Source organism: Mus caroli, unplaced genomic scaffold, assembly GCF_978045245.1.
Source record: "Mus caroli unplaced genomic scaffold, Mus_caroli_1 scaffold_14, whole genome shotgun sequence".
Lineage (NCBI taxonomy): Eukaryota > Metazoa > Chordata > Mammalia > Rodentia > Muridae > Mus > Mus caroli.
In genome coordinates, this window is record NW_028227269.1 from 42,707,405 (window position 1) to 42,726,388 (window position 18,984).

Sequence of the window (18,984 nt, forward strand, 5' to 3'; positions counted from 1 at the left end):
CATCAAGGATATAGCCTTTGGGCATCTAGTTTGGGACTGTCATTTCTATGCAGACCAATGCATGCTTCATCACACACTTCCACCTTCCCAGAGACTATTACCCAACCCCAGAACTCCATTAGCAATAAAACAAAAACAAAAAGAAAAGAAAAGAAAAGAAAAGAAAAGAAAAAAAAAAACCTTTAAGTTTTGGCTTTTGTTTTGAACTGTCATTTTCCTTTCATTCCGACCCTCTGGCATCTCCTTTTTAACTGCTTAGAGCTCTGCTGCCCTTCATCAGCGTGCGTCTTATGCTTGCATTCAGAATGCTTAGGTGTTCAGTCTGCCTTCAGAGTATGGACTGTGCTTTGCTGTTGGGGAGGGAAGAGGTGAGTAAAATCCTATGGATTTGCAGCAGTGTGGGAGACAGCACTGCTTCGTGTTCAGCATGTAATGAGAGAGCAGAGCATGCTTGCTGTGTGTGAACTAAAGGGTGTTAGTATTCTCATTTACCAAGGGTTTCTGGCTTACTGAGTCTCTAGGAATAGTGGTGAGGCCGTGATAATACTGTAGACTCCGGGGATTGCTTCACTCTCTGAAATGTTGACTCTGTCTTCTTAATTTGATCTTTCCCATTCTTCACTGACACTGTGTAGCCCCCCTTTAATAATTTCCCAAAGGAAATGCAGAGTTCTCATTGAAGGTATTCATTGCTGACACTTGCACTGACATCTTTTAATTATTCTTTTCATATGTCTTTTTATTCACAAGACTGTAAGTCAGGTTCCCAAGTGTGAAAGTGTTACAGCTGTCTAGGACTTATTCTGCTTGCTAAGTGGCTTTCTTCCCTGGCTGCGAATATCCGGAAGCCTAAATTATGGTTTGAGAATACAATATGCAGATATATTCCATCTATTGTGTTGAAGGTCTGTTTTCAATACCACTGAGAATGCTGGTGAGAAAACACATAAGCTTGTATTTGTGAGACTCTGCAGCTGTCTTACTCTTATAAATTGCTCAACACTGCCTTCTGTACAACTATGGGCTTTTATTAGCGTGTAAGACATAATGCAAGAGGAGCTAAAGGGTGCACACCTGTAATCCCTGAAGAATGACTGTGAGATGTTGTGACTGCAGGAGGGTTAGAGACAAGGGAGATTCACCATTAAAGCAGGAACAGCCAGCCATCTCTATGCATTTGCTTAATATCAGCAATCTGAATATTCCCAGGCTTTCCTAGTTATTCCAACTGTATTTTTTTCTCCTTTTATTTCTTTCCCATAACAATCAAGTTTGTGTGATTTTCTCTACAGATATTTGGATAAATAATAGTCTTTAAACATTACTTGCCTATCAAAAGCAATAGAAAAACTTGCCTAGAAGGCAGTGGAATATAGACTCTGAACCACCATTTCTGTGGTTAGCTGATTTGTGTACTGTGTACACCAGACAGGAGATCCACAAAGGCCTCAAGACAGGCTGTAGTGTGATTAGCAAGTGTGAAATGTCTGCAGAGAGGGTTGGGACAGCTGCCCCTTTGTTTATTTCTCGCACCTTTTTCGTTAAAGGATGCCCTTAAGCTGGAACAAAGGAAAGTGGTGACTTAATGAGGGTATTCAAAGTAGGATTTAAATCTGTGGCCTGACAGAATTAAACATGCTAACATTTAACTACAGTAAGCCTTCAGTTGGAGCCATCTCATAGAAGGATGCCTTCCATGATTATTCAAAGCCACTGTAACAAGCCCTTCTTTAAAAAGCATTCAAATTAGATATTAATTATTTAAGTGGGGGTGGGGTGGGGTGGGGAGAAGGGTGCTTTACATAACCAGCTGTTCACTCTTTCATCTAACACTCAGATGCTGGGCATCTTCAGTGTGCCATGTACTGTGCAGGAGGTTATAGTCACCACCCTTGTAGTACATTAGGAAGTCGCCCATGAAGATGTGTACTGATAACAAGTTTCTCCTTAGTCACAGCCAAGAATTAGTTTGATCCTTTATATGCCCCAGTACAGGAGAATGCCAGGGCCAAAATGTGGGAGTGGGTGGGTAGGGGAGTGGGGGGAGTGTATTGGGGACTTTTTGGATAGCATTGGAAATGTAAATGAGGAAAATACCTAATAAAAAAATTAATTCAAAAAAAAAAAAAGTAATGCTGAGCTATTTGCCCAGGTTTCCTGCCTTTTAGGGTTTTTGTTGTTGTTTGTTTTTGTTTTTGTTTTAAATATTTTTGTGTTATGAAGAATATGTTTAATTTCTAATGTCTATAACACTGTAAGCCAAGATTTTCAATAAACATTTTCTATATCGGAATATCTAAAGCTGAAGAGTTTTCACTCTTGATGGTGAGGGATAGCAAGACAGTATTGTCTGTTCAAGAGGGCAGCTGAGCAGAAACTCATTTGTATGTCTTAACTCACAGACACCTTTTAGATTCTCCCTAGTTGCTGGCCACAAGGTTATACCATGTGGCCTTATGCTTTTCACCTGGCAGGGTTCACCACATGATCTCTCTTTGCACAAAGGTTTACTCTGCATTTAAACCCATGTGTATTTGGAGCAAGGAACTTATTAATTCCCTGCATGTGGTATCCCAGAATAAATTCCAATAAATATTCATTGAACTGGATTTTCACTGGTACATGCTTATATTCCCAAACACTTGGAGATCTGAGACAGAAGGATTTTTTTGAGCCCAGCAGTTCAAGGCTGACTTGGGAAATGTGGAGAAAAACATCTCTCACACTCACTTGTGCTCTCTCCCTTTCATAGCTCATTGTCTTCCTACACAGCTTAAATAGCTACTCTGAGCTGAGCAAATTCAGAAGCAAGTTTTATCTTTTTAAAGATTTTTTTAGGTGTATGAGTATTTAGCTTGCTTGCACGTATGTGTGTATGTGTGTGTATGTATGTATGTGTGTATGTATATGTGTGTATGTATATGTATGTATGTATATGTGTGTATGTGTATGTATGTATGTATGTATGTATGTGTGTGTGTGCTATGTGAATGTTTGATGCTCAGAGCCTATGGAGGGAGGTTGAAGGCATTGGATACCCAGAACTTTGGTCATAGGCTGTAAACTTCCAGATAGATGGTGGGTCCTCTGCCAGAGCAGCAAAAGCTCTTAGCCACTGAACCATCTCTCCAGTCCCTAGATACGAGCTTTATTAAGAGAGAACTCAATAATTAATTCAGATGCCTCTGTTCTCTCTGACAAGATGATCACCAACTCAGGTAATGCCAGCCTCATGCTTCAGGTGTCACTGAACTAAACACCTTGGTAATTTGTTTTAGATCTTTTTACAGAATAATTTGGTGACTAGAGTGTCACTCTCTGCCAAACTATTTCCAGCAGACAAAGGATGCCTTGCTGGGTGACGCTTACTCTTAGTTACTTCCCACAAAGGTAGGATGCAAACTTTTCCTGAATGTCACTGAGGTGTCATTGAGAATATATTTCCTATAAAAGATGACACTGGGCATTTTTTGTACTTTGCCTGACCATTTGCATGTCTTCTTTGAAGAAATGTCCACTGACCTGTATAGAACTGTTCCAACAATGAGCTTTCGTCCATCTGCATACTCCCAGTGTCTCATCACTGGGATTTTTAACCTATGCTTTGTTTTCGCTTTGTTTTCTTTTGTTTTAGAGTAGCCTTTAAAGTATTAGTTTATGTTAGAGATTTTCCTTTTTTACTGAAATTCTTGGTAAAATACCAGAGCCCTGCTTTAGTTGAAAATGGTTGTGTGGCAGTTTTCTGCTTTTCTGGTCTGGGTATTTTGCTTCTCAGTTGTGTTAGGTAGCTATGTTTCTGCTTTTCACTACCTTTTTATACTTTTCATTAATAGGAAAAATCATCTAAAATATATATCAGGCTCTAGATTGAGGGCTATATCTCAGTGGTCAAGCAGTTGCCTAGCATGTATGAGGTCCTGGGTTCAGTCCCAGCATATTCTCACACATGATCGCACACACATTTGCCAAGAAGAATTGATATCTTACTATATCAAAATGCAAACTAACACATCCTTGGAAGGTGTTTCACAGCTCTGCCATCTCCAAGATATGGGGGTCTCTCTCCGATGCAACCCATGCTTCACCCTTACAGCTTCACACAGTGTTTCCATGCTGGGACCCCTCCCCCTCAACACATGCCTGGTCCTAGCAGTTCTCCATAACTGTGGAGGAGGACGCCATAACACCGTTCCTGATGTATCTAATGACTCCGAAGCCAGTACCTATACACACCCGATTTGCTTGAATAGCCACTTGGGGTAAACACCATTCCCCTTGAATCACATTTCTACGTTTGATTTGTTGTTGCTTTTTTGGAACAGGAAATTTCTTAGCTCTTTTCTTTTTGCAAGTCCCAAATGTATCTGGTTGGTGTCTTGCCCTTGGGGCACCCCTTCCCTTACTTCAAAGCCGATGAGGCCTCTCCTTTATTTCTTTCTCTCAGCACAGGTTTTTTCTGTCTCTAACATTAAATTTCTTGGTGCTCCTTTTCTCTTCAAAATGAACTTTTTTTTTTTTGTCCCAGTCTTAATTTGGGTTTTACTACTATGAACAGACACTATGACCAAGGCAACTCTTATAAAGATAAGAGTTTAATTGGGGCTGGCTTACAGGTTTCAAGGTTCAGTCTATTATCATTAAGGCAGATATGGTACAGGAGAAGCTGAGAGGTCTATATCTTCTTCTGAAGGCCACTAGGAGAAGATTGGCTTCCAGGCAGCTAGGACAAGGGCATTAAAGCCCATGCCCACAGTGATACACCTTTTCCAACATCTTCTAATAATGCCACTCCCTGGGACAAGCATATACATATTATTACTACCCCACTTGCCTTTTTGTCATTGTAGAACCATATAAGATTGATTATGATAATCATAGAACAGAGCCAATATTGAGCTATCTTGAAATTTTCTCTCCCAAGGAAACTAGCCCATTTTGGATGCTGAGAGAGCTGGGTCTCAGGTGGTGGTCAGCACAGCAGTGTCAGTTATGAACAGACCCTAGGAGACTGTTTCAGAGGACAGATTGTTTACTGAAATAGTGGTGTTAGCTTATATAGCTTGAGTCAGGGGTAAGGGGAAGAAAAAGGACAAGAAAGGAAGTACTGTAGTTGAGGCAGGAACATTCTAAACATGTCAGGTATATAGCAGACTGCTGGTTACATGACTTCTGGGAAGCCAGTTCTCTGTCAGTGAAACAGAAATCTAACTGGCTTTATGATGATGTGGCCTTTGTCTTTATGGAGGTGAGTAGGCCCAAATATTATTTGTGTAGGGAATACCTCCACACCTGCAGTGCTTTCTGAGAGATGTCTGGGTTATGGGCAACGCAGTACCTCATCTGGCTTGGGAACCTACAAACTTAACCCCAAGAACATATTTAGGATAAGGGCAAAAATTAGCCACATTCTTTGCTGAGTTATGACAGAATGGTTTCTAGCCCAGTTCCTAATACTGTTTTGCTCTGAAACTTCTGAAGGAGACCCTCCATAGCCTGCCTAGCTCTTCGCAGGGCTACCTTCCTTGATCCTTCTAAGATGGCCCACTAAGCTCTACTTACAGCAGTCAACTACTTTTCCAGTCTCAAATGATAAAGTCTTCTTTATTCCTTTAAAAAAAAAAACAACCAACAAACAAGCAAGCACATGGACGGGGATATCCCAGTAATATTCCACTCCCTGTTACCAGTTTATATATTAGCTACTTTCTTTTAATGATGTTATAGAACATTGCGATTGAAGCAAGTCACAAAAGAAAGCATATTGTTTGGGCTTATGGTTCCAGAGCATTTGAGTCCATGATGGTAGAGCAAGGGCAGGGCAGCAGAGGGCTCACATCTTAAATGTAATCCAGAGTCAGGAGAGCACACTGGGAATGACAAGAGTCTTTTGACTCAAGCTGGTCCCAGTGACATACCTCCTCCAATAAGGCCACACCTCCTAATCCTTCCAATCAGTTCAACCAAATGGCGACCATCTATTCAAGCACATGAGTCTATAGAGGCCATTATCAATCAAACTACCATACATATTCCATATTTTGGACCAGCAAGTATGGCTGCCATTGTACTTCCCATGTAAACATCCTTAAACATCCCATCGTACAATATTTAGGAAGTTATCCATCACCTCAAATCCAGAGGCATGCTAGTTACTTTTAGCTTTAAACTGATTTTTTGTCCTACTTTTTGTGATGCAGAAAGATAAAACAGTTACAAATTAAACAGATCCTTTGCTTGTTTAGCATGGGATTTGCTAATATAGTACCAAATTCTTAGCAACTGTAAGTTTTGTTACTTTTCCATTGTTTAGCATTAACAAGAGATTAATAAGGATCCTCCTGTCTCCATCTTACTGAAGCATGTGTCATCATACCTGGATTTTAAAGGTAGGTTTTAGGGATCAAACTCAGGTCCGTGTGCACGCATGACATGCATTTTTAAAGTGAGCTGTGTGACCAGCTTGGAGTACTTGCTTTAAACTTGGCACTTTAATAGTACTAAGCTCTCTTGAATTTGTAACAAATCATCTCCTACAGGATAGCCCTGGAGATATATATGCTAATGTCCTTTTAGTTCTATGACACCTATACTGCTCCCGGGCTGTCCATGGGACCTTTATTCAATGGATTACATAAGTCAGTTTTAGGAAGGGCAACTTTATTGTCCTTTGTTTATAAGGAAAGAGAGTGGCATCTACAGGAATGCCTGACTATAATTCAGAATATCCATCTCCCTTTGTGTGAGACTCCAAAGGATATCCTGCTTGTATCTCAGTACCAGAAACAAAGGGCTGTGGTGAACAACATCTAATCTGTGCTTTCAAGATGTGCTTGTACAGATCAAAATGAGGAAAAAGTCTCTAGAATTCTGGGCCAGAGATCAGGACTCAGGGCTAGGGCCTACATAGACCTCCTGCTTCAGATTTTATCCCCATGGGATCCCGAGACTATTACTTAGGTCATTCAAAGAAAGAGGTGAAAGGGTCAGGTTATAGTCAATTCTCCTCCTGGCCTGGCTTGGGTGTCTTTCTAATTCCAGTGTTATAAGAAATACATATGGAGAGAGATAAGAGAGAGGTAGAAGGAAGAAAAAAGGGAAGGAGTAAGAGAGCACCCTAAATTCTTGGCATTTTTAAAGGTTTCAAATTACATTATTCACTAATAATATGGTTCCATCTATATTCTGAAATTTTAAGGGTTTGGACTAACATTCCATACAAAAGGAAGTGAGGGAGAGGCCCAAACTTTTTGCCATTTCTCTCCCCTGCTGAATGAACGAAGGAGCAGATTGCTGATGAGGAACTAAACCCACATCCATTTCCCCCATGAAAGACCCCAGGGAATGAAGTTCTAGGTCCAGTGCTTCAACTCCTGCCAGGTTGACTAGTTCTCATTTATGCTGGAGACAGCCCCCAGGGAGACTTGCTGAGAAGTAACTATAAGCTGGTTTGGATTTTCTTTTTGTTTTTCATCTGAAAACATGTTTGTAAGGGACAGAGAAAGTCATTTTTCTGGTTCTATCTCACTCAAGTCTATCATCTGCAACAGACCTCACCCACTTCCGTCTCTCTCTGAGGAATTTCAATTCCATGGGGTAATATCAGTGTGTTTAAAAAAAAAAAGCAGCAAATCTTTGGTAGCAGATGCATGATGTACACAAAACCTGGCTGGAGAAATATCATGGGCATGATAGCATGCATATATGAATTCTGTAAGGTGTGAAGACACAGCTCCGAAAGATGTGTTATTTTAAGCCCGGGAGTGTGGGTGTGCTACCATCTTGGCGGAGTTTAAAATTAACCACAGTTTCAAAGCTGTAACTTGTGTATTCAATGTGGGAAGATGTATTGCAGAAATAGAGCAAGTGCTGGAATTTCTACCCTCTGCTTTTGTGGGTTCTTTGGAGCACATGATGATGCTTATCTGTTATACTAATGAAGAAAATGTGCACGAACGAGTGACACATTGGGAAGCATGCTTGTTGCTTGTAAGAGACAACAAGATTACTAATTTATGCTCCTAGAAAGTTTTGATAGCATTCTTATATGTATTCAGTCAGTCTCAACAAAATATCCTTCACAACCATGCTAATTGTTTTTTGAAATAGTGAGTTTTTACTGTGGAAGTCTTAAAGACATACATAAAACCATTTTCTGTTACCTGACCTTCTTAGTCTACTCAAGGTCATTTGTTGCTTATATTGCAATTTAGGGATTGGTTTTGAGGGGTTTAATTGATTATATTGCAATTTAGTATCTGGTTTTATAACATTTCTAAATAGCTCATGAGAAATTTATATGTTAAGTTATGTGAAAGTGTGACTTGGAACCAAGTTCCTTACATTTTAGCCACAACTATGTACATTTTGAGAGCACACAAAACCTGTGGTTTCTCTTGCTATTTGTTCTATTTCTCACTAGTTTGGCCTTTGTGGGGTTTTTTTTTTTTTCCTCCTGTTTTGAAGAATCTGTTCAGTACCATGTCTGTTAGATCAGCTGGCCCTTGGCACTGCAATGAATACAAAGTCACTAAAACAGATGGAGAAATTTAATTTTTAAAGAGAAAAGGATTCCATAGCAACATTGGAGTTAAATATACATCTGGTCACATTAACAGGGACCCTGCTGTTACAAACCAAACATATACACACATACGTGTGATCCGGAGAGGAATATTTAAAGTACTTGGTACTCATCTGTTCCCTCAAAATCTTTTCTCTTTTTGAATGGAGAATGTGTTTAACTTTATTTCAGAGAGAGAGAGAGAGAGAGAGAATGTGTATACTTAGCAAGTCAGATAGCTTTTTTGACAAGGTTTAAAGTCTTCATTCTATAAGCTAAGTCACATTTTAAAATATTTGCCCATACCTCTGTGATTAGAAACCATTCTTTCATTTTCAGGCTTAGATTATATGTTCAGCAGTTGTGAGTGGTGCGTGACAGTTTGGTTCCAAATGGCCTAGGCACTGGCAGGAAGCACCAGTGCTAAATATACCTCTGTGGGATCTAGGCAGAGTGTCAAAAACCAAGTGATGATCAAGATAAAAATAATCAGCCCATGAGTCCCCTCTCTGTGGAAAAGAGGCAGGCTATGTCAAACTGTATAACAGGGTTAATCCAAAACTCAGAAATTAGAAATGATCCAAAAATCAAAAATTTTATGAGCATAGACACAATACAAGCGGGAAGGAAATCCCACAATGTAAAACTTCATTTCCTGCACAAAATGATTGAAAAGAGAAAAAAGAAAAAAAAGAAAAAAGAAAAAGAAAAATTCCTTCACCTTAAGCATGCAAAGTGGTATTGTATAGTTGTTTCACTAATTGAAACACCCTTTCCGAGAGGGAGGCTTGTAAGACCAGGAAGCTACTGAAACTTAACAAGGCTTAGAAAGCTCATTAAGGCTTCAAAATTCACAAGACCCTCTACTCCCCAAGTTTAAAGATGTGTGGTGAACAATTCTTCAGGAAAAAAGAGGCTCTCCAGTACTGCTCTCTGCAAGTTGTTCAGGGAATCCCAGAGACTGCATCTTTTATTAGTTGTCCTCAAGGTTGAGCTGGGCTTTGGAGTGATGCAGGTTCTTTGAGTCTGCATGAGCCTATAAGCAACCCCTCACCCATGCTACTCTATGGAGTTATCTAATCATTGGTCCACTAACCCAGAGTTGGGTAGAATAATTTGACCTGTTATTAATGCACTATCTGGGATGCAAAAATGTCTGTTCCTATCTCCACTGGAAAGGTGATGCAAACCAGTGTGCATGAAACAACAGAGTTTTGTAGTTTGAACTGAATTCAGTTGCTTAGGATAACTCATTATGTGTATGAAATGTTCCAAAAGTCCAAAAACAAATCTAAAATTTGAATTACTGCTGGAATTTTATAGAATGTACACTCAACCTATACAGGAATTAAGGGTCTTCAAGGAACAAGAAGATGCTCAATTGCTACCTTAAGTATGAGGTGTTTGCATAATTTTGGACAATTACTTGACATTGACAGACTGGAACTATACGGTTTATGTGGTAACTTCCTTTTTCTTTTTAAATAATATTTTATTGATTCTTTGAAAATCTCATACAATATAGTTTTATCTTATGCACTACCTCCTCCAATTCCTCCCAGATACAACTCCTTTCTCCTTAACACCCCCCGGCCTCTCCCCCCCCCCCCATCGAGGCCAGTTGAATCACTCAAATACTCTTTGGTGAGGTGTTTGGGCAACATATCAGGGCTCACACCCTTAAAGAAAGCTAACTCTCCCTTCCCAGAAGCTATCGATTGCCAATGACTCCAGCCTCAGCTAGAGGTAGGGCTTTTTGCCCAACTATCCTGTCCATGCTGACATTCAGCAGTGGAAATATGTGGCTTCACTCCGTTTCTCTCTTTTCAAACTGTTTTGGACAGGTGAGTATGTGACAGCTTGTATATGAATAAGCATTAGCCATTCTTTCAGGTGATTCTCCAGTGGGCAAAGGATGCAAATTTCCTTTAGTTAAATAAGAAAGAAAGCTGGAACTGAGAGATAAGACTGTTCAGTAAGAATGTTAAGTATGAAAAATTCCAATAAATTGCCCAAATCCAACTTCACTTTGCTTTTGAAGTAGAGTTGTTGTATGATGCTAAAGCTCTTACTAATTGAACGTTAATGCTAGCAGTCAATTAGCTCCTTAAAAATCTTGGGTGGTTGCTTTAGAAGTGGGTTCATTGGGTATAACATCTAACCATCACTACATATGCCCAGTATCCTATTTTATTAATATTCTATATTTGTCAGATACACATATTACAATGAATGAACCAACAGAGGCAGTATTATTAGCTAAACTTTATCCTTATTCAGATTTTATTATATTTTTGCTCTCTGTCTCTCTCTGTTCTAGGATTATATCATGGTATATTAAATTGTCATGTCTCTTGTCTTTGATCTTTTCTTAGTTTTCTGGCTTGTGATAATTGTCTTGACATTTCCAAGGTATAGAGTTAGATATTCTGTAGAGGATTTTTCTAGTGAAATTTACTGGCTGTTTTGGATTTACTGGTCTTTTGGCTAGATTAGGGTTAGGGGTTTGGAATAGAAAGACTCAAGAAGTACAGTGCTATTTTCATCATGTATCAAGAATGCAAACAGAAGCTGGAGAGATGGCTCAGGGATTCGATATTCTCAGCACTTCAACCAGGTAGCTGGAACTCCAGCTGCAGACGATCTAATGCCTCTACTGTCCTCAGTGGATATCTTCACTTAGCGCATGCACACACACACACACACACACACACACACACACACACACACACACACTTAAAAGTAAACCTTTTTTTTTTAATTAGAAAGAATGTATACAAATGGCACCATGACCACTTTTTTTCAGTTTACCTTCTATTGTGATAAACACCATGAGCAAAAACAACTTAGGAGAGAAGAGTTAATTTTATCTTACACTTCCACATCATAACCCTTAGCTGAGGGATGTTGGGATAGGAATTCAAGACAGGAACCTGGAAGCAGAAACTGAAGCAGAGGCAATGGAAGAATGCTGCTTACTGGATTGCTCCTACTGGTTTCCTCAGTCTGCTTTCTTATAATTACTGGGACCACCTGTTGCGTGGTGGTTCTGGCAACTGTGGTTTGGACTCTTCTTTATGATCACCAAAAAAAAATTCCCTAGAGACTTGCCTGTAGTCAATTTGGTGGAGGCAGTTTTTCAACTAGATTTCCTCTTTCCATATAACTCTACAATGACTTTTCCCAGATAGCTGGAGCTTTATCCAAATTGGCAAAAGCAAACTAATCAATATAGAACTGTTAATACAGATCTTAAACACTTGACTCAGAGTACATGCATACAAGCATACACACGCATACGCCTGAGAAGGAGGGAATTGTGTCCCACCTCCTAAAGGATAAGGTGAATACATAAATTATGTTCAATTCTGAATCGAATTATACTTGGAATTTTAATCTAATTATACTTCACTCTCACTTCATACGTTGTTTTAATTTAGGTCAATTGGAGTTATATCACGTGGTTCCCTGTATACCTTTGGCATATTTTCCTTATGATGTTTTGTGGGCTGTTTATTCATTCAGCACCTCCTCACTTTCTGGAACTTCGAGATGCTCCAGGCTCATCTTGTATATTCCCTGCACTAGACCTGAAATCAGTAATGTTTTCAAGGAACATGGGTGTATTTTGTTGGGTATCTGGTCTCCATTCTTGTTTCCTTTATCTAAAAGAACTTAAAAATATATATAAGTATATAGTAAATATGGATTTATACAACCATTCCATATTCCTGCCTGTAACTGTTATGATTTGAACCATAACTCTCTCCCTTTGAAAGTTCCTATATTTAGAGCTTGCTCCTGAGGGAAGGGTGCTATTGGAAGCTAATGGAAAATTTAGGAAATGGGGTCAGCTTGCAGAAAGTAGGTCATTAGCGACATCCCCTTGAAGGGGATATTGGCACTCTGTCTTGGTCTTTCTCCCTTTGCTTCCTGGCTAACATGAGAAGAGCAGCATTCCTATAATGTAGACTTTTATGATATACTGTTCCACTAGGGGGCTAAAACCAACCAGGCCAAGGGATCATGGATGGTTCATGAGTCAGTCACTTCCTTTAAGTTGATTTTTCAAGAATTTTATTGCAGTAATGGCAAGCTAACATAGTAGCTGCATCGGCATTAGGTTTAATGTGAATTCATATTAAAGTCTTCAATTCTAATCCATTAGCATGTGGATTACTCCAGTTTCTTCCCCATTCTTTGTTTGTTTGTTTGGGTTTTTTTTTTTGGAGACAGGGTTTCTCTGTATATCCCTGGCTGCCCTGGAACTCACTCTGTAGACCAGGCTGACCTCAAACTCAGAAATCTGCCTGCCTCTGCCTCCCAAGTGCTGGGATTAAAGGTGTGCGCCACCACGCCCAGCACTTCTTCCCCATTCTTATCTGTAAGTATTTAATCACTGGTGGGAAGCTTAACTCCCACTGCCCGCCCACCAACCATTTTCTTAACTGTCCAATTCTGTAAGATTGGTAGGGGAGAATCAGCACTTGTTCTATTTTTGTTTCTTATTCTATGACAAAAAACAATCTGGAAGCTAATAGGGTTTATTGGTTTGCAGCTCTAAATTACTTGGTTGGATCCATCATTTGGCGAAACAAGGCAGGAATTCAAGTAGCTAGTCACATCATATTACAGTCCAACGGGAAGAAAAAATACTAGTTTGCTCTCAGATAACTACGGAATGGTACCACTCAGAATAGGATGGGTCTTCATAAATCAATTGATAATTTTCTAAAACCCCTACAGACATATCCACAGGCCAACCTGGATAATTCTTAATACCCTCTTCCCTGGCAATTCTGGGTTGTATCAGGCTGAAAATTACATCTAACCAGCATGATAGTATTAGCCTACATGTATGTGGTATGTTGAAATACTGACATATTGTTTCAGTTGACTTGGTTGTACTAATTTAATTCATTTCTGGTGTTGCATCAGGACAGCACCTGTTTCTTCTCCCACATCAGTGAGATTGCGTCAAAGTCTGAAATACAAGTAGACTGTTTTTTTCTCTATAATTTTTCATTTTGAAAATGTCACATTATATAGATTTAGATATACTCTTCCATCTGGTTTCCTTAATTTAGCAATATGCATTTAAGACATAGTTGCCTCTAAGGATTTAAAAGTTCAAAGCTAGCCTGAGACACTGAATGAGACCCTTTCTAAAAGGAGAAAAACACAAAACAAAGCAAACAAACAACATACAAGAAAAAGAAGAGAATATTAATGTTTTTCATGACTCGATAGCTCCATTTTTAAAAAAAATCAGTTGAATAATATCCCATTATGAATGTGCTATGATTTGTTCAATTTCCCTCGTACTACTCTATGAACATTTGTGTCCTCAAATGACTCATACTCAAATTCTAACCCCAGGATTATGGTATTGACAGGTGGTACCTTTGAGAAGCCATGAAAATAGAGCCATCATGAATGAGATGTGTCATAATCCAGAATATCCCTCACCTCTTTGTTCACAGTAAATTACTAAAAAGACTACTAGATATGAGTAGGAAGGCTGCTTTTTATCAGATACCATACAAACCATCACTTTGAAATGGGATTGTCTAAACACAGTCTGTAGGACTGTGTTTTTTCGCCACCCAGACATTGTGATGGCTATTTATTTATTTATTTATTAGATATTTTCTTTATATACATTTCAAATGCTATCAAGAAACTTCCCTATATCACCCCTCCACCCCCAGTCCTGCTCCCCTCCCCACCCACTCCAGTTTCTTGGCCCTGGCATTCCCCTGTACTGGGGCATATAAAGTTTGCAATACCAAGGGGCCTCTCTTCCCAGTGATGGCCAACTAGGCCATCTTCTGATACATATACAGCTAGAGATACGAGCTCTGGGGATACTGGTTAGTTCATATTGTTGTTCTACCTATAGGGTTGCAGACCCCTTCAGCTCCTTGGGTGCTTTTTCTAGCTTCTCCATTGGGGGCCCTGTGTTCCATCTTATAGATGACTGTGAGCATCCACTTCTGTATTTGCCAGGCACTGGCATAGCCTCATACAAGACAGCTATAACAGGGTCCCTTCAGCAAAATCTTGCTGGCATATGCAATAGTGTCTGGGTTTGGTGGCTGATTATGGGATGGATCCCCGGTGGGGTAGTCTCTGGATAGTCCATCCTTTTGTCTTAGCTCCACACTTTGTCTCTGTAACTCCTTTCATGGGTATTTTGTTCCCTATTCTAAGGAGAAATGAAGTATCCACCCATTGGTCCTCCCATGATGGCTAGTTTTATATCAACTTGACACAAGCTAAAGTCAACTGAGAAGAAGGAACTTCAATCAAGACAATGTCTCAATAAGCTCAGTCTGTAGCCAAGCCTGTGCGGGATTTTCTTAATTAGTGATTCATCAGTCACTGGGGAGGGGCCAGTCCTTTGTAGATGGCATCCTTGAGCTTGTGCTGCCTGGTGCTCTATGAAAAACAAGATATACAAGCAATGAGGAGTAATCCAGTAAGCAGCATTTCTCCTCTGCCTCTGCGTCAGATCCTTCTTTCAGATTCGTGCCTGATTTGAATTCCTGCCTTGGCTTACTTCACTGAACTGTGATTTGGGATATGTTAGTCAAATAAACCTTTTCCTTGGCAAGTTGCTTTGGTCATGGTGTTTTATCACAGCACGAGAAAACCTAACTAAGGCAGACATATACTGAAGGATATCTGGGTTCCTTCCAGTTTGGGATAATTATGAGTAAAGTGTCTACAAACATTTGTGTTTTAATGGTGACATGTTTTCAACTCAATTGGATAAATACATGAGAGTCTGTTTATTTGCATGGTATATTTGCTTGGTAGCAGTGACTTTACCCACTGAGGCACCTTGTTGGCCTCTCTTCACTTTTTGATGTTTGCTTTGATTTGAATGTGCTCCCCAAATTTTATACATTAGAAACTTGATCTCTAAAGTCTTACATTGATTATATTTGAGGGCAGGTACTTTGGGCAGGTGATAGGGATATGAAGAATCTTCCCTTGGGAGTATATTAATTGATTTGAAGATAAGTGGATATGATGTGACATTTAATATTAATTGTCAACTTGACAGGACATAGAATAATTACTTAGGAGACAAAGCTCAACTATGTCTTTGAGAGGTTTCTCTATTGGGCTGAATAAAGAGGGATGAACCATCCTGAATGTCTGCAGTACTGTTCTATCACTTGGGGTTTCAGACTGAGTGAAAAGGAGAAAGTAAGCTAAGCATTGAATTCTTTACACTCAGTGTAGTGGCTATTCCTGGTTGTCAACTTGACTATATTTGGAATGAACTACAATCCAGAATTGGAAGGCTCACCAGTGACCCTTATCTGGAACTTGGAGATCCTTATCTGGATCTTGGTATGGAGATCTTGAGCCATAGTGGCTATGGATTCCAGAAGATTAAATCTCCGAGTTTAAAGAGATTTAATCTGGGCTACACCTTTCATCTGGGATTAAAGGTGTGGTGGAACACACCTTTAATCTGGGCTACACCTTCTGCTGGAGACAATATAAGGACATTGGAAGAAGGGAGTCTAGCTCTTGCTCCTTCGCCTGCTTGCCGTGTGAAACTGAGTAACTGCTAGATCCTTGGACTTCCATTCACGGCTGCGACTGAACCATTGTTGGGAATTGGGCTGCCGACTGTAAGTCATCAATAAATTCTTTTACTATATAGAGACTATCCATAAGTTCTGTGACTCTAGAGAACCCTGACTAATACAGAAATTGGTACCAGCAGAGTGGGGTATTCCTGTGACAACCTGACCATGTTTTGGGGAGGACTGTGGAAGGACTTTGGAACTTTGGGCTTGAAGATCCATTTGTTGTTAAGAGCTCTGTCAGATGTTGTGCAGGAGCTTGGAAGATAATGTTGAGAACAGTGCAGAAGATGGAGGCCTGGTTTGTGAAATTTCAGAGGGAAAATTAAAGACTCTTTTCAGGGCCATTGTTACTTTGCTTGTGAAGATTCTGTGGTTCTGGTTAGCTGGGGCTGAAGAATCAGCTGTGATTAACAAGATACCAGAACTACTAAAGCAAAAACTTTGCATTACTGGGACTATTGATGCTGGTTAGCTGAAGCTAAGAAATTAGCGGTGATTAAGAAGAGACCAGCATCGTTAAGGTGACATCTTCTGGGAAGTGTTTTCTGAAAGCACAAAGAGGCTGTGTTCCAGAAATAGGCAAGGTTGTACTCCTTCTGCAGCGGGACTTGGTAATGTGTAAGGGTCACCCAGGTGGTACTGGTTTTGAAGGCATGAAGGGGTCATGCAGAGCACCTGAGGCTCGGCACTGTGAGAGGCCATGGAAGGCCATTGGTGAAGGTGCAGCCTCAGTTGTAATTGAAGGCCCAGGACTGAAGGGGTCATGCAGTGTTTTGGAGATGCCAGTACCATGAGATGACCACCAAGAGCAGCAGCAGTGGAGTACAGGCATCTGGAGCCCAGAGGACGATGTGTGTGCTACAAAGGGCATGGCTGGAGAAGTGACCCAAGCCCTTGGAGGAGCCCAGAAGATCGTGAGTTGGATCCCAGACGTTGGACAGTTGGAGATTGATTTTTGCTTTGATTGTGACTGTGCCCTGATATTTTCCCTCTTGAAGGAAGACACTGTTTTAGTGGAGCCCACAGTTAAGAGACTTAATTGTAAAAAGACTTTGGATTTTAAAAGAGATGGATATTTTAAAGAGATTGAAAATTTAAGAATATGTAAAGACTGTGGGACTTTTAAAGTTATTTAGATCTTGGGGATGAATAAGAATGTAAGAGTTGAGCCGGGCGTGGTGGCGCACGCCTTTAGTCCCAGCACTCGGGAGGCAGAGGCAGGCGGATTTCTGAGTTCGAGGCCAGCCTGGTCTACAAAGTGAGTTCCAGGACAGCCAGGGCTATACAGAGAAACCCTGTCTCGAAAACCAAAAAAAAAAAAAAAAAAAAAAAAAAAGAATGTAAGAGTTGAGGCTTACTAGTGATTGTGTGTCAAGTTGACAAGGGGTCAATTGTACTGGCTATTTTTGTGTCAACTTGACACAGCTGGAGTTATCACAGAGAAAGGAGCTTCAGTTGAGGAAATGCCTCCATGAGATCCAACTGTAAGGCATTTTCTCAATTAGTGATCAAGGGGGAAAAGGCCCCTTGTGGGTGGGATCATCCCTGGGCTGGTAGTCTTGGTTCTATAAGAGAGCAGGCTGAGCAAGCCAGAGGAGGCAAGTCAGTAAAGAACATCCCTCCATGGCCTCTGCATCAGCTCCTGCTTCCTGACCTGTTTGAGTTCCAGTCCTGACTTCCTTTGGTGATGAACAGCAGCATGGAAGTGTAAGCCAAATAAACCCTTTCCTCCCCAACTTGCTTCTTGGTCATGATGTTTGTGCAGGAATAGAAACCCTGACTAAGACACACAGCTTCCTGATTGTGGATGTAATAGGGACAGCTGCTTTGTGCGCCTGATACTATGCCTTTTTCTGCCTGATAGACTGTACCTGACAACTGTGGGCCTTAAGTGGTCTTGTAGGTTGACATAACTAATGTGATTGGGAATGGCTTTCCCTCCATCACACTTGTCGTGTCTCACCAATCTGGCATTGTCTACCAGTTATGATGCAGTAAAAGGGCTTATGGGTCTCCAGAACCATAAGCTAAGTAAATCTCATTCTTTATAAATGATCAAAGCTGTTATATTCAATCATAGCATTAGAAAGTAGACTAAGACAGTGGTGTATTTTGAAGGACCAAAGTTTTTGCTTCTGATGCAGCCAGTTTGCAGGTTTTCTTTTGCCTTTTAAGCTCCAGGTGTTATATTTAACAAACCACTCTCTAATGCACACCTTTTCCTGATATAAAAAAAATTATGTGTATGTCTATGATCTGTATCAAGTTAATTTTTGTATGTGATTTATTTTTCTCTTTTTTAATTAGCATCAACATTTATTCTAACATTATTAAAAGACTGTAGTCTTTATTTTTTGTGTTGTCTTGGTTTCATTGCTGAAAATCAGTTACTACAATTTGATTATTTCTCAATTTTTGTTTGTTGATCTCTATGTCTATATTCACATGAGTATTACAGTGTCTTGTTTACCACAGCTTTGTAGTAAATGTTTAATTTTGTTCCTCCTTTGCAAGATTGTTTGGCTGTTCTTAGACCTTTGCATTTTGTGTGAATTTTAGCCGAGGAAACATTTTAACCTTTGAAATCTGCTTTTTGCTTTCTGTCTTTGTGTTCTAGCCCATGTAGTCATTTAAATGTAATCCTTTTACACATTTCTACAAGTCTCACTTCTCTGAAATATGCTTCTGAGATTATTTTTACACTTTCAGACACTTCTATATATTATAGGCTAATTATTCAAAGAACAGTTGTAATCATACTATCTTTTTCCTCTTTCAAATACTTTATAACATGGAAGAAACTCAAAAATATGT

At 39.9% G+C, this 18,984-nt stretch overlaps 1 protein-coding gene across 30 annotated transcripts in view; it reads left to right on the forward strand.

The window, feature by feature from the left end:
• The window catches only part of Nrcam (neuronal cell adhesion molecule), a 266,455-nt gene that overhangs the window by 75,072 nt on the left and 172,399 nt on the right, over positions 1-18,984 (forward strand). Inside the window, exon 3 of one of the 30 annotated variants that reach the window (XM_085830322.1) lies at positions 6,311-6,386. The exons of the other annotated variants lie outside the window; for them this stretch is intronic. The gene's annotated coding sequence lies outside the window, so the exon portion shown is untranslated. The remainder of the gene's footprint in view (positions 1-6,310; positions 6,387-18,984) is intronic. 30 annotated transcript variants of the gene reach the window in all.